The following is a 12901-nucleotide window of genomic DNA, read 5'->3' as shown; positions in this document are numbered from 1 at the left end:
GATTCCCAAACCTTCCATAACAAAGCCATCACCTACAGAGAGATGAACCTGGAGAAGAGTCCCCTAAGCAAGCTGGTCCTGAGGCTCTGTTCACAAACACAAACACACCCCACAGAGCCCCAGGACAGCAGCACAATTAGACCCAACCAAATCATGAGAAAACAAAAAGATAATTACTTGACACATTGGAAAGAATTAACAAAAAAACAGAGCAAACTAGAATGCTATTTGGCCCTAAACAGAGAGTACACAGTGGCAGAATACCTGACCACTGTGACTGACCCAAACTTAAGGAAAGCTTTGACTATGTACAGACTCAGTGAGCATAGCCTTGCTATTGAGAAAGGCCGTCGTAGGCAGACATGGCTCTCAAGAGAAGACAGGCTATGTGCACACTGCCCACAAAATGAGGTGGAAACTGAGCTGCACTTCCTAACCTCCTGCCCAATGTATGACCATATTAGAGACACATATTTCCCTCAGATTACACAGATCCACAAAGAATTCGAAACCAAATCCAATTATGATAAACTCCCATATCTACTGGGTGAAATTCCACAGTGTGCCATCACAGCAGCAAGATTTGTGACCTGTTGCCACAAGAAAAGGGCAACCAGTGAAGAACAAACACCATTGTAAATACAACCCATATTTATGTTTATTTATTTTAACTTGTGTGCTTTAACCATTTGTACATTGCTACAACACTGTATATATATATAATATGACACTTGTAATGTCTTTATTGCTTTGAAACTTCTGTATGTGTAATGTTTACTGTTAATTTGTATTGTTTATGTCACTTTTGTATATTATCTACCTCACTTGCTTTGGCAATGTTAACACATGTTTCCCATGCCAATAAAGCCCCTTGAATTGAATTGAAATTGAGAGAGAGAGAGAGAGAGAGAGAGAGAGAGAGAGAGAGAGAGAGAGAGAGAGAGAGAGAGAGAGAGAGAGAGAGAGAGAGAGAGAGAGGGGTAGTGTCATGTTTTGTCATTGATTATCATGTCTTGTCCCTGTGCTTCCCTTCCCTCGTTTCCCTCTGCTGGTCTTATTAGGTTCTTTCCCTCTTTCTATCCCTCTCTCTCCCCCTCCCTCTCTCCCTCTCTCGCTCTCTCTCTCTATCGTTCCGTTCCTGCTCCCAGCTGTTCCTCATTCTCCTAACTACCTCATTTACTCTTTCACACCTGTCCCCTATTTTGCCCTCTGATTAGAGTCCCTATTTCTCCCTCTGTTTTCCGCTTCTGTCCTTGTCGGATCCTTGTTTGATGTTTGCTGTTCTGTGTCCTTGTTCCGCCCTGTCGTGTTTTTGCCTTCTTCAGATGCTGCGTGTGAGCAGGTGTCTATGTCAGCTACGGCCTGTGCCTTCCCGAAGCGACCTGCAGTCTGTGGCCGCGTCTCCAGTCGTTCCTCTCTACTGACGAGAGGATTTCAGTTTTCCTGTTTTGGATTTACCTAAGATAATATCCAGGAGTATCGGTTTTTGTTTAAGACTGGAATAAAGACTCTGTTTCATTTAAGTCGCTTTTGGGTCCTCATTCATCAGGATAACAGAAGGATCCGACCAAGAATGGACCCAGCGACTACGGATTCTCGCAACACTGCCGTCGAGTTCCAGGGAGCAATGCTCGGCAGACACGAGCAGGAATTGTCTGCTGCTCGTCATGCCGTTGAGACCCTGGCCGCTCAGGTCTCCGACCTCTCAGGACAGTTTCAGAGTCTTCGTCTCGTGCCACCAGCTACTTCCTGGTCTTCCGAGTCTCCGGAACCTAGGGTTAATAACCCACCATGTTACTCTGGGCAGCCCACTGAGTGTCGCTCCTTTCTCACCCAGTGTGATATTGTGTTCCCTCTCCAGCCCAACACATACTCAAGAGAGAGAGCTCGGATCGCTTACGTCATATCACTCCTTACTGGTCGGGCTCGGGAGTGGGGCACAGCTATCTGGGAGGCAAGGGCTGAGTGTTCTAACGATTATCAGAACTTTAAAGAGGAGATGATACGGGTTTTTGATCGTTCAGTTTTTGGGAAGGAGGCTTCCAGGGCCCTGGCTTCCCTATGTCAAGGTGATCGATCCATAACGGATTACTCTATAGAGTTTCGCACTCTTGCTGCCTCCAGTGACTGGAACGAGCCGGCGTTGCTCGCTCGTTTTCTGGAGGGACTCCACGCTGAGGTTAAGGATGAGATTCTCTCCCGGGAGGTTCCTTCCAGCGTGGACTCTTTGATTGCACTCGCCATCCGCATAGAACGACGGGTAGATCTTCGTCACCGAGCTCGTGGAAGAGAGCTCGCGTTAACGGTGTTCCCCCTCTCCGCATCTCAACCATCTCCTCCCACCGGCTCAGAGACTGAGCCCATGCAGCTGGGAGGTATTCGCATCTCGACTAAGGAGAGGGAACGGAGAATCACCAACCGCCTTTGCCTCTATTGCGGTTCTGCTGGACATTTTGTCATGTCATGTCCAGTAAAAGCCAGAGCTCATCAGTAAGCGGAGGGCTACTGGTGAGCGCTACTACTCAGGTCTCTCCATCACGATCCTTTACTACCTTGTCGGTCCATCTACGCTGGACCGGTTCGGCTGCTTCCTGCAGTGCCTTGATAGACTCTGGGGCTGAGGGTTGTTTTATGGACGAAGCATGGGCTCGGAAACATGACATTCCTCTCAGACAGTTAGGGAAGCCCACGCCCATGTTCGCCTTAGATGGTAGTCTTCTCCCCAGTATCAGATGTGAGACACTACCTTTAACCCTCACAGTATCTGGTAACCACAGTGAGACCATTTCCTTTTTGATTTTTCGTTCACCTTTTACACCTGTTGTTTTGGGTCATCCCTGGCTAGTATGTCATAATCCTTCTATTAATTGGTCTAGTAATTCTATCCTATCCTGGAACGTTTCTTGTCATGTGAAGTGTTTAATGTCTGCTATCCCTCCTGTTTCTTCTGTCCCCTCTTCTCAGGAGGAACCTGGTGATTTGACAGGAGTGCCGGAGGAATATCATGATCTGCGCACGGTCTTCAGTCGGTCCAGAGCCAACTCTCTTCCTCCTCACCGGTCGTATGATTGTTGTATTGATCTCCTTCCGGGGACCACTCCCCCTCGGGGTAGACTATACTCTCTGTCGGCTCCCGAACGTAAGGCTCTCGAGGATTATCTGTCTGTTTCTCTCGACGCCGGTACCGTGGTGCCTTCTTCCTCTCCCGCCGGAGCGGGGGTTTTTTTTGTTAAGAAGAAGGACGGTACTCTGCGCCCCTGCGTGGATTATCGAGGGCTGAATGACATAACGGTTAAGAATCGTTATCCGCTTCCCCTTATGTCGTCAGCCTTCGAGATTCTGCAGGGAGCCAGGTTCTTTACTAAGTTGGACCTTCGTAACGCTTACCATCTCGTGCGCATCAGAGAGGGGGACGAGTGGAAAACGGCGTTTAACACTCCGTTAGGGCATTTTGAATACCGGGTTCTGCCGTTCGGTCTCGCTAATGCTCCAGCTGTCTTTCAGGCATTAGTTAATGATGTACTGAGAGACATGCTGAACATCTTTGTTTTCGTTTACCTTGACGATATCCTGATTTTTTCACCGTCACTCGAGATTCATGTTCAGCACGTTCGACGTGTACTCCAGCGCCTTTTAGAGAATTGTCTCTACGTGAAGGCTGAGAAGTGCGCCTTTCATGTCTCCTCTGTCACATTTCTCGGTTCTGTTATTTCCGCTGAGGGCATTCAGATGGATCCCGCTAAGGTCCAGGCTGTCAGCGATTGGCCCGTTCCTAAGTCACGTGTCGAGTTGCAGCGCTTTCTCGGTTTCGCTAATTTCTATCGGCGTTTCATTCGTAATTTCGGTCAAGTGGCTGCCCCTCTCACAGTTTTGGAGGGAGTTCTGTCGTTTGATTGGTGCTTCCGTCAGTCTCTCTTCCGGGTTTCATCCCCAGTCTAACGGTCAAGCAGAAAGGGCCAATCAGTCGATTGGTCGCATATTACGCAGCCTTTCTTTTCGAAACCCTGCGTCTTGGGCAGAACAGCTCCCCTGGGCAGAATACGCTCACAACTCGCTTCCTTCGTCTGCTACCGGGCTATCTCCGTTTCAGAGTAGTCTTGGGTACCAGCCTCCTCTGTTCTCGTCCCAGCTCGCCGAGTCCAGCGTTCCCTCCGCTCAGGCTTTTGTCCAACGTTGTGAGCGCACCTGGAGGAGGGTCAGGTCTGCACTTTGCCGTTACAGGGCGCAGACTGTGAGAGCCGCCAATAAACGTAGGATTAAGAGTCCTAGGTATTGTCGCGGTCAGAGAGTGTGGCTTTCCACTCGTAACCTTCCCCTTACGACAGCTTCTCGCAAGTTGACTCCGCGGTTCATTGGTCCGTTCCGTGTCTCTCAGGTCGTCAATCCTGTCGCTGTGCGACTGCTTCTTCCGCGACATCTTCGTCGCGTCCACCCTGTCTTCCATGTCTCCTGTGTCAAACCTTTTCTTCGCGCCCCCGTTCGTCTTCCCTCCCCCCCCCCTGTCCTTGTCGAGGGCGCACCTATTTACAAGGTACGGAAGATCATGGACATGCGTTCTCGGGGACGTGGTCACCAGTACTTAGTGGATTGGGAGGGTTACGGTCCTGAGGAGAGGAGTTGGGTTCCATCTCGGGACGTGCTGGACCGTTCGTTGATTGATGATTTCCTCCGTTGCCGCCAGGGTTCCTCCTCGAGTGCGCCAGGAGGCGCTCGGTGAGTGGGGGGGTACTGTCATGTTTTGTCATTGATTATCATGTCTTGTCCCTGTGCTTCCCTTCTATTCGTTTCCCTCTGCTGGTCTTATTAGGTTCTTTCCCTCTTTCTATCCCTCTCTCTCCCCCTCCCTCTCTCCCTCTCTCGCTCTCTCTCTCTATCGTTCCGTTCCTGCTCCCAGCTGTTCCTCATTCTCCTAACTACCTCATTTACTCTTTCACACCTGTCCCCTATTTTGCCCTCTGATTAGAGTCCCTATTTCTCCCTCTGTTTTCCGCTTCTGTCCTTGTCGGATCCTTGTTTGATGTTTGCTGTTCTGTGTCCTTGTTCCGCCCTGTCGTGTTTTTGCCTTCTTCAGATGCTGCGTGTGAGCAGGTGTCTATGTCAGCTACGGCCTGTGCCTTCCCGAAGCGACCTGCAGTCTGTGGCCGCGTCTCCAGTCGTTCCCCTCTACTGACGAGAGGATTTCAGTTTTCCTGTTTTGGATTTACCTAAGATAATATCCAGGAGTATCGGTTTTTGTTTAAGACTGGAATAAAGACTCTGTTTCATATAAGTCGCTTTTGGGTCCTCATTCATCAGGATAACAGGTAGAAGAGGGGAGGAAAGGAGAGGAGAGGGGAAGGAGAAGGAGAGGGGGGGAGAGGGGAGGGGAGGAGAGGAGAGAAGAGGGGGAGGAGAGTAGAGGAGAGGACGGAGAGGGGAGGAGAGGGGGAGGTGAGAGGAGAAGAGAAGAGGAGAGGGGAGGGGAGGGAAGGCAAGGGGAGGAGAGGAGAGGAGAGAAGAGGGGGAGGAGAGGAGAAGTGGAGGAGAGGAAATGAGAGGAGAGGAGAGGATTGCACTGTATGACACACGTTCTCTTTCACAATTGTTTTGATTAATCTGCTTTGCTGTACCACATACTCATTCACTAGCTACAGCCGTAGTACTACCAGTAATACTATATAACATTACAGAGATGGCTGCAGGGTGTAGAAAAGTAAAGCCTGTTGGGGCACTCAAATATTGCTTGTATGTACTGTAGTTACATGTTACTTGTTTATAGCTACAGTGCTAGTTACAGAGGTTCACTTTTTTGATTCTATAGGGTCAGTAAATCAGATGATCAATCATCCTTATATTTGACCTTATTAAGCTTCACACGTTTGACCACAAGGGTTTATGGGTACCACATGCTTCATGGATCAGAAGACATGTAGGAAGAGTGAACAGTGTACATATTATCTTAGGTTGTCTGTTTACTTTAGTAACACTGAGTTGAACGCTGCTGCATCCCTCTGATGAACACACACACACACACACACACACACACACACACACACACACACACACACACACACACACACACAGCCATATCATCGGCAAGACAACTGACTCTCCCATTCAATTGCTGTATCTTCAGTTGCTGTCATGAATTCAGACCGTCCACACAGCACAGACATGAACTAAATGACAAGCTCATGCTGATTCTTCATTCTCATTATTATACAATAAGATGAAGGCAGGAATGGCATCCTCAACTTGTTCTGCAGGGCAGAGGAGACAGCACAGAGTTGCTTCATTTGGGTAATGCAAAGTCATTGCCTGTCATCGTCACTTAGTGTCTCAGTGTCCTTGCGCGTGCACGAGAGGGACTGGGGCAGTAATGTTCAGTCAAGAGGAACAGTGACCCCACATGTGATGGGAGTCCAACCCAGCAGCAGCCACAGAGGAACAGGAGGAAGTAGTGACAAGTTGATTGCTTTCTTAAACTTTTTCAGCTCAAGACTCGAATGAGAAATGCACCGTCCTCCTGTGACCCAAATTGTACTCAAACGACCCAAATGAAGAAGAAATAGAGTGTGATTTTCGATGTATTATCATAACTCTCAACCAACCTCTCACAGGCCCACTTTGGGTCCTGACCCATAGTTTAAGAAACATTGCTTTAGACTTTACTAAGTGACAACAATTAATGAATTAAAATGTGAAATCAAAACAAGATGTGTAATGATGATGTCAGCGCAGCAATATTTCACTCTAGTGGTGTCATCATACCGTAATACACATGACATTGCCACCAGGAAGACAACTCAATGGTATGGGGTGTGGTGGGTTGGACCACACTGAAAAACAGCTGGCTGTGCAGTATTGCTGGTAAACATGGTGCACGACTATATCACTGATTGTCCTTGTCATACCCTCTCCTGTATGGATGCAATCTCAATCATATTCAGCATGGTAAAATGCTCAACAACAAAAAACAATGATTAGAACAGGGGATATGCCAAGCTGGGAAGGTAGTGGTCTCAAACACAAGCAAACAAACATCCAGAGATGAGAAGAGATGATAAGATATCACACTTTAAACACTTTAAACATTGTCAGTTTTGAGACATAATGTTCCAAGTGGTTGCAATCCCCTAGGGTTTCATAGTACACAAACACAACCAATCCCCTAGGGTTTCATAGTACACAAACACAACCAATCCCCTAGGGTTTCATAGTACACAAACACAACCAATCCCCTAGGGTTTCATAGTACACAAACACAACCAATCCCCTAGGGTTTCATAGTACACAAACACAACCAATCCCCTAGGGTTTCATAGTACACAAACACAACCAATCCCCTAGGGTTTCATAGTACACAAACACAACCAATCCCCTAGGGTTTCATAGTACACAAACACAACCAATCCCCTAGGGTTTCATAGTACACAAACACAACCAATCCCCTAGGGTTTCATAGTACACAAACACAACCAATCCCCTAGGGTTTCATAGTACACAAACACAACCAATCCCCTAGGGTTTCATAGTACACAAACACAACCAATCCCCTAGGGTTTCATAGTACACAAACACAACCACAAACAAACTGCTATCTGAAATCACATACACATTATGTTAGCTCTGGTACATCTCACACACAAATATTGACTTGTGTTTATTCTTAAAGGGTAGTCAGGGCCTGTGTATACCAGCCATTTCCCACACTCCATAATATACTGGGTACAGCCAGTGCTGATAATGCTGGGTTGTGTCTGTTGGTGTATGAGTCAGACCCAGGGCCACTGCTGCACACTCTTAGAAAAAAAGGTGCTATCTAAAACCTAAATGGGTTCTTTGGCTGTCTCCATAGGAGAACCCTTTGAATAACCCTTTTTGGTTCCATGTAGATCCCTTTCCACAGAGAGTTCTACATGGAACCAAAAATGTTTCTACCTGGCACCAAAAACGGTTCTCCTATGGCAGGTATTCCCAAACTGGGGTACGCGCAATGCCATCGGAGGTACGCCAAATACAAATGTGATTCACATCTAAAAACATTCCATTAATAATTTCCAACGGGCCCATACATTTGGGTGAGTTTTTTTTCTCGCCTGAGTAGCCTCGTTTTACTGCCAGAAATAAAATTAAACCATCTAGTGTTCAGCAAAATAACATCACAATGTCAAATACAGGTAGCCTAGTCAAATAATTAACATCCAATCACATTAACCATTACTCTCTCGTGGGAATTTCACTAACAGTCCGTATGTAGCCAAACGTAGCTGCTGCTCATGTTGGTGTCTGTACTGATGGCGCAAAAGCCATGACAGGGAGACATAGTGGAGTGGTAACGCGCGTGCAAGGAGATGCTCCCAACGCCACTTGGGTACACTGCAGCATCCACCAAGAGGCTCTTGCTGCCAAAGGAATTCCTGACAGCTTGAAAGACGTTTTGGACACTACAGTGAAAATGGTTAACTTTGTTAAAGCAAGGCTCGCCCACTGACATCCTATTAAGGAAAACAAGAGTAAAGAGAACGAATTCGGCAGACAGAGTGGGAGGGTCGTCACATAAAAAATATACATATATACAGTACTAGTCAAAAGTTTGGACACACCTACTCATTCAAGGGTTTTCTTTAATATTACTATTTTCTACATTGTAGAATAATAGTGAAGAGATCAAAACTATGAAATAACACATATGGAATCATGTAGTAACCAAAAAAGTGTTAAACAAATCAATTCTTCAAAGTAGATTGAAGATTCTTCAAAGTAGCCACCCTTGATGACAGCTTTGCACACTCTTGGCATTCTCGTAACCAGCTTCACCTGGAATGCTTTTCCAACAGTCTTGAAGGAATTCCCACATGTGCTGAGCACTTGTTGGCTGCTTTTACTTCACTCTGCGGTCCAACTCATCCAAAACATCTCAATTGGGTTGAGGTCGGGTGATTGTGGAGGCCAGGTCATCTGATGCAGCACTCCATCACTCTCCTTCTTGGTCAAATAGCCCTTACACAGCCTGGAGGTGTGTTGGGTCATTGTCCTGTTGAAAAACAAATGATAGTCCCACTAAACCCAAACCAGATGGGATGGCTTGTCGCTGCAGAATTCTGTGGTAGCCTTGCTGGTTAAGTGTGCCTTGAATTTTAAATAAATCACAGACAGTGTCACCAGCAAAGCACCACCACACCATCACACCTCCTCCTCCATGCTTCACGGTGGGAACCACACACGCGCAGATCATCCGTTCACCTACTCTGCATCTCACAAAGACACGGCGGTTGGAACAAAAAGTCTCCAATTTGGACTCATCAGACCAAAGGACATTTTCCTCGGTCTAATGTCCATTGCTCGTGTTTCTTGGCCCATGCAAGTCTCTTCTTATTATTGGTGTCCTTTAGTAGTAGTTTCTTTGCAGCAATTCGACCATGAAGGCCTTATTCACAGTTGATGTTGAGATGGGTTTGTCACCTGAACTGTGTGAAGCATTTATTTGGGCTGCAATCTTGCCATAATATTGACTTGGTCTTTTACCAAATAGGGCTATCGTCTGTATACCAACCCTAACTTGTCACAACACAACTTTGGCTAAAACGCATTAAGAAGGAAAGAAATTCCACAAATTAACTTTTAACAAGGCACACATGTTAATTGAAATGCATTCCAGGTGACTACCTCATGAAGCTGGTTGAGAGAATGCCAAGAGTGTGCAAAGCTGTCATCAAGGCAAATGGTGGCTACTTTGAAGAAGTAGCCACCCTCTGTATATATATATATTATACATAAGAACATATTATACTTAAAGCTGGGATTCGCATTATGGTAAACAGCGCCACTGTTCACCCCCAGCACATTTGTTTTTGTTTTTGTTTTGTTAATGAAACAGAAGAGATGAACATCCAGCATCGTGACACATTTTTTTGCAATAGATACTGTTCTATCACACATGCAATGATGTGCAATGATTTACAAGGGGATAAAAGATCGTTCATTGTTTAAAGTAATGCTTTGTTGTTGTAATATCGCAAACGGGCATGGCAGTTTCAGCATGACTGAGTTCATCTTTAACCAGTGGTGATGGAAGCAAGGGGCGTGATGTGAGAATGTGTTTTCCCAAGGCTCTGTCTCCCTGATTGGTGATGGTGCCAGTTCCACCATGCATCGTGATACGGCACAACCAAATTACAGTTTGTCACAGTACCTTGTCGCTATGTAATTATCATCTTGTTTTCTCCCCCTTCGCCTGAAACAAGGCTCCACTTGTGTTCTATTCCTTCTGTCTTCAGTTTCTCTTTGACTTCTCTGGACTTTTCAAAGAAACATATCTGTTTGATCCTTTGTATGAAAGACAGCAAAGCATTGATATCACATTCTCAAAATAATAACACTGTCAACTCGGAATAACCCTAACCACTTAATAAATAGTGTCTTTAAATGAGGAGACACTAGTTACAGAATTATGAATGTGTAATAGACTACTGCACAACTGTACAATTGTGTGTATTGTCCATAAAAACATTGTGGGCCTTACAATAAACAGTGAATGACATATGATGTTCCAGGGCAGGCACGTGTGTGTATGTGTGTGTGTGTGTGTGTTTTCTCGTGTGTTCTCATGTGTGTGTTCTCGAGCTGAGTTATACAGATTCATAGTGACCTGCCACTTCACATGTTTAGCCTTATCATGGCCTAGTTAGAGCAGCACCTCAGATAGCCCAGGGTTAGAGCCAGGGTGAGGGCTCCAGAGACAGGCTCCGGGGGAGAAGCTGTTGGAGCACATCATGTAACAGGGAAGGGGGACCATCCATGCCCTCTGAGGCTGTTATGGTTGCGTGGTTCCTAGAACAGAAAGCCTCTACCCTGTCTGCCTCTGCTGTATAGAAACCTCAATACCTTGACCCTACTTAAACTACACTTCCCTTCGTCATGATACACAGCACAATCATGAAGGGAATGCAGCAGTCCTAGCAGCAGTGGCAGACAGATGCAGAGCCCACATTCTGTAGTCTGAGGGGAGATTACTTGAACTGAGATCCCTTAAATTCTCTATATTCCCTCCCTTAAACTAAGGTCTTTAAATCTTAAATATACAAAAGTCCAGAGTAATAATACATCCACAGACCAATCCATTTGTTTTTGATTAACATGCGGATATTCTTTTGTCCTTCTACTGTAGTACAGATGATATGCTCAACATCCTAGGGATAGGCCATTATTAGGGCTCCCATTGCAGGCAGTGAGTGTCTGGGTTGGTGGGACATAATTGGCTCTGTGGCTTTTGGTGGTGGCTGTGACACTGTATCCTACTCAGAGAGAACATATTGACATCTTATCACTAAGTCAGCATGCTACTCTCTCTCTCTCTCTCTGTGTGTGTGTGTGTGTGTGTGTGTGTGTGTGTGTGTGTGTGTGTGTGTGTGTGTGTGTGTGTGTGTGTGTGTGTGTGTGTGTGTGTGTGTGTGTGTGTGTGTGTGTGTGTGTGTGTGTGTGTGTGTGTGTGTGTGTGTGTGTGTGTGTGTGTGTGTGTGTGTGTGTGTGTGTGTGTGTGTAGGTTTATTTCATTTAAAATATTATGTAAAAGAGACAATTTGTGAATCATGAATTAGTGTTGCGCATCTACACAGAGCTTACATATTTTACATGGGCCATTTCAGCAGCTATCTCTGCTATCCCACAACGCATAGAGAAATTCATTCTCATCTTGATTTGGGTCGTGTTTCTAGCCTGCAGCGGACACACTCTGAACTGTGACAACACATTCAAGTAGCAATGTGCCACAAACAATTAGTAAACAACTGTAATACAGAATGACAGATGAGACATTATGTACTAACCTCTGGTTAACTCTTAAGAGTACAGTTGACTTGATGCAGAGGGCATGTTTGGGACAAGACATGGAAATATCTATGTTATTTCTTGGTTGTTGGGTAAGAAAAGACAATGCGGAAATTATATTATGATTGATGGTTCCATAGAGGAATGTTTTCTGTGAAAGTGGCCATGGATATGCAGCACTGGGCTGTCAATGGCCCAGTATATGCCTTAGAATTACATTTATATTCTATAATATATTACGTGGTGTTGAAAAGACAGCTCCGACATTCACCCAGTTCTAGAAATCCCACCGATAAAGAGATTTTACCACAATAGGTTATCATCACACTTTGTAAGTAGCCTAGCTGACTAAGAAAGGGACCATGGAGAGTAGTTTATCTCATAGGCCTTCACCAGGAAAACTAGCGGGAATCAACTAAACTACTGCACATTGAAACGTAAATCATTTCTATGATTTGATGTGCATATGATATGTATACTCTTCCAGTCTCTTTTCCCAAAAGAAAATAGCACCGGATTGCAATGTAAATGTCCATATAATCCGTCTGTCTGCATATTTCAAGACATGGCATATGAGGATGCAGTGAGACACCCGATGGGTTGGACGATACTTTTCTCGTCAATCCTGTTGAAAAAACGTATACTTAAAAAATTAGAAAACAACCAATCCTCCATGCTTAACGCAATGGACAGGTCAAATGCTCTATTATCTAAATGTTGAAAGGGTGTGGGTGACGGAGAGAAACAAAATGATGCAGTTTGAGGCCATGTGGCGGAGAGTGATGCGGGTGCTGGAGATGGGGGTGTGAGCAGGTGTCTGGGCAGAGGTGATGTTGTGGATATTTGTGTGCATCTGTATGTTGTCGTTTGTATGCGTATGTTTTGTATTGTTTAAAAAAGCATGATGATTTTGAGTATGCGTTATTAGTAATCAACATCACACACTCTTTGAATCCGTAGCACACTGAATGTTGCAGATAGAAATGTCATGTCATTAGAGTTTAGGGACTGTAAAGAGCTAATACAGAATTTAGCTACAACACAACTATATTATTTTGGATCTCCCCTGTTCAGAGGGAAAACCTGGGCCTAA

Source organism: Salvelinus alpinus, chromosome 5, assembly GCF_045679555.1.
Source record: "Salvelinus alpinus chromosome 5, SLU_Salpinus.1, whole genome shotgun sequence".
NCBI classification, from domain to species: domain Eukaryota; kingdom Metazoa; phylum Chordata; class Actinopteri; order Salmoniformes; family Salmonidae; genus Salvelinus; species Salvelinus alpinus.
Note: the sequence above shows the minus strand (reverse complement) of the source record.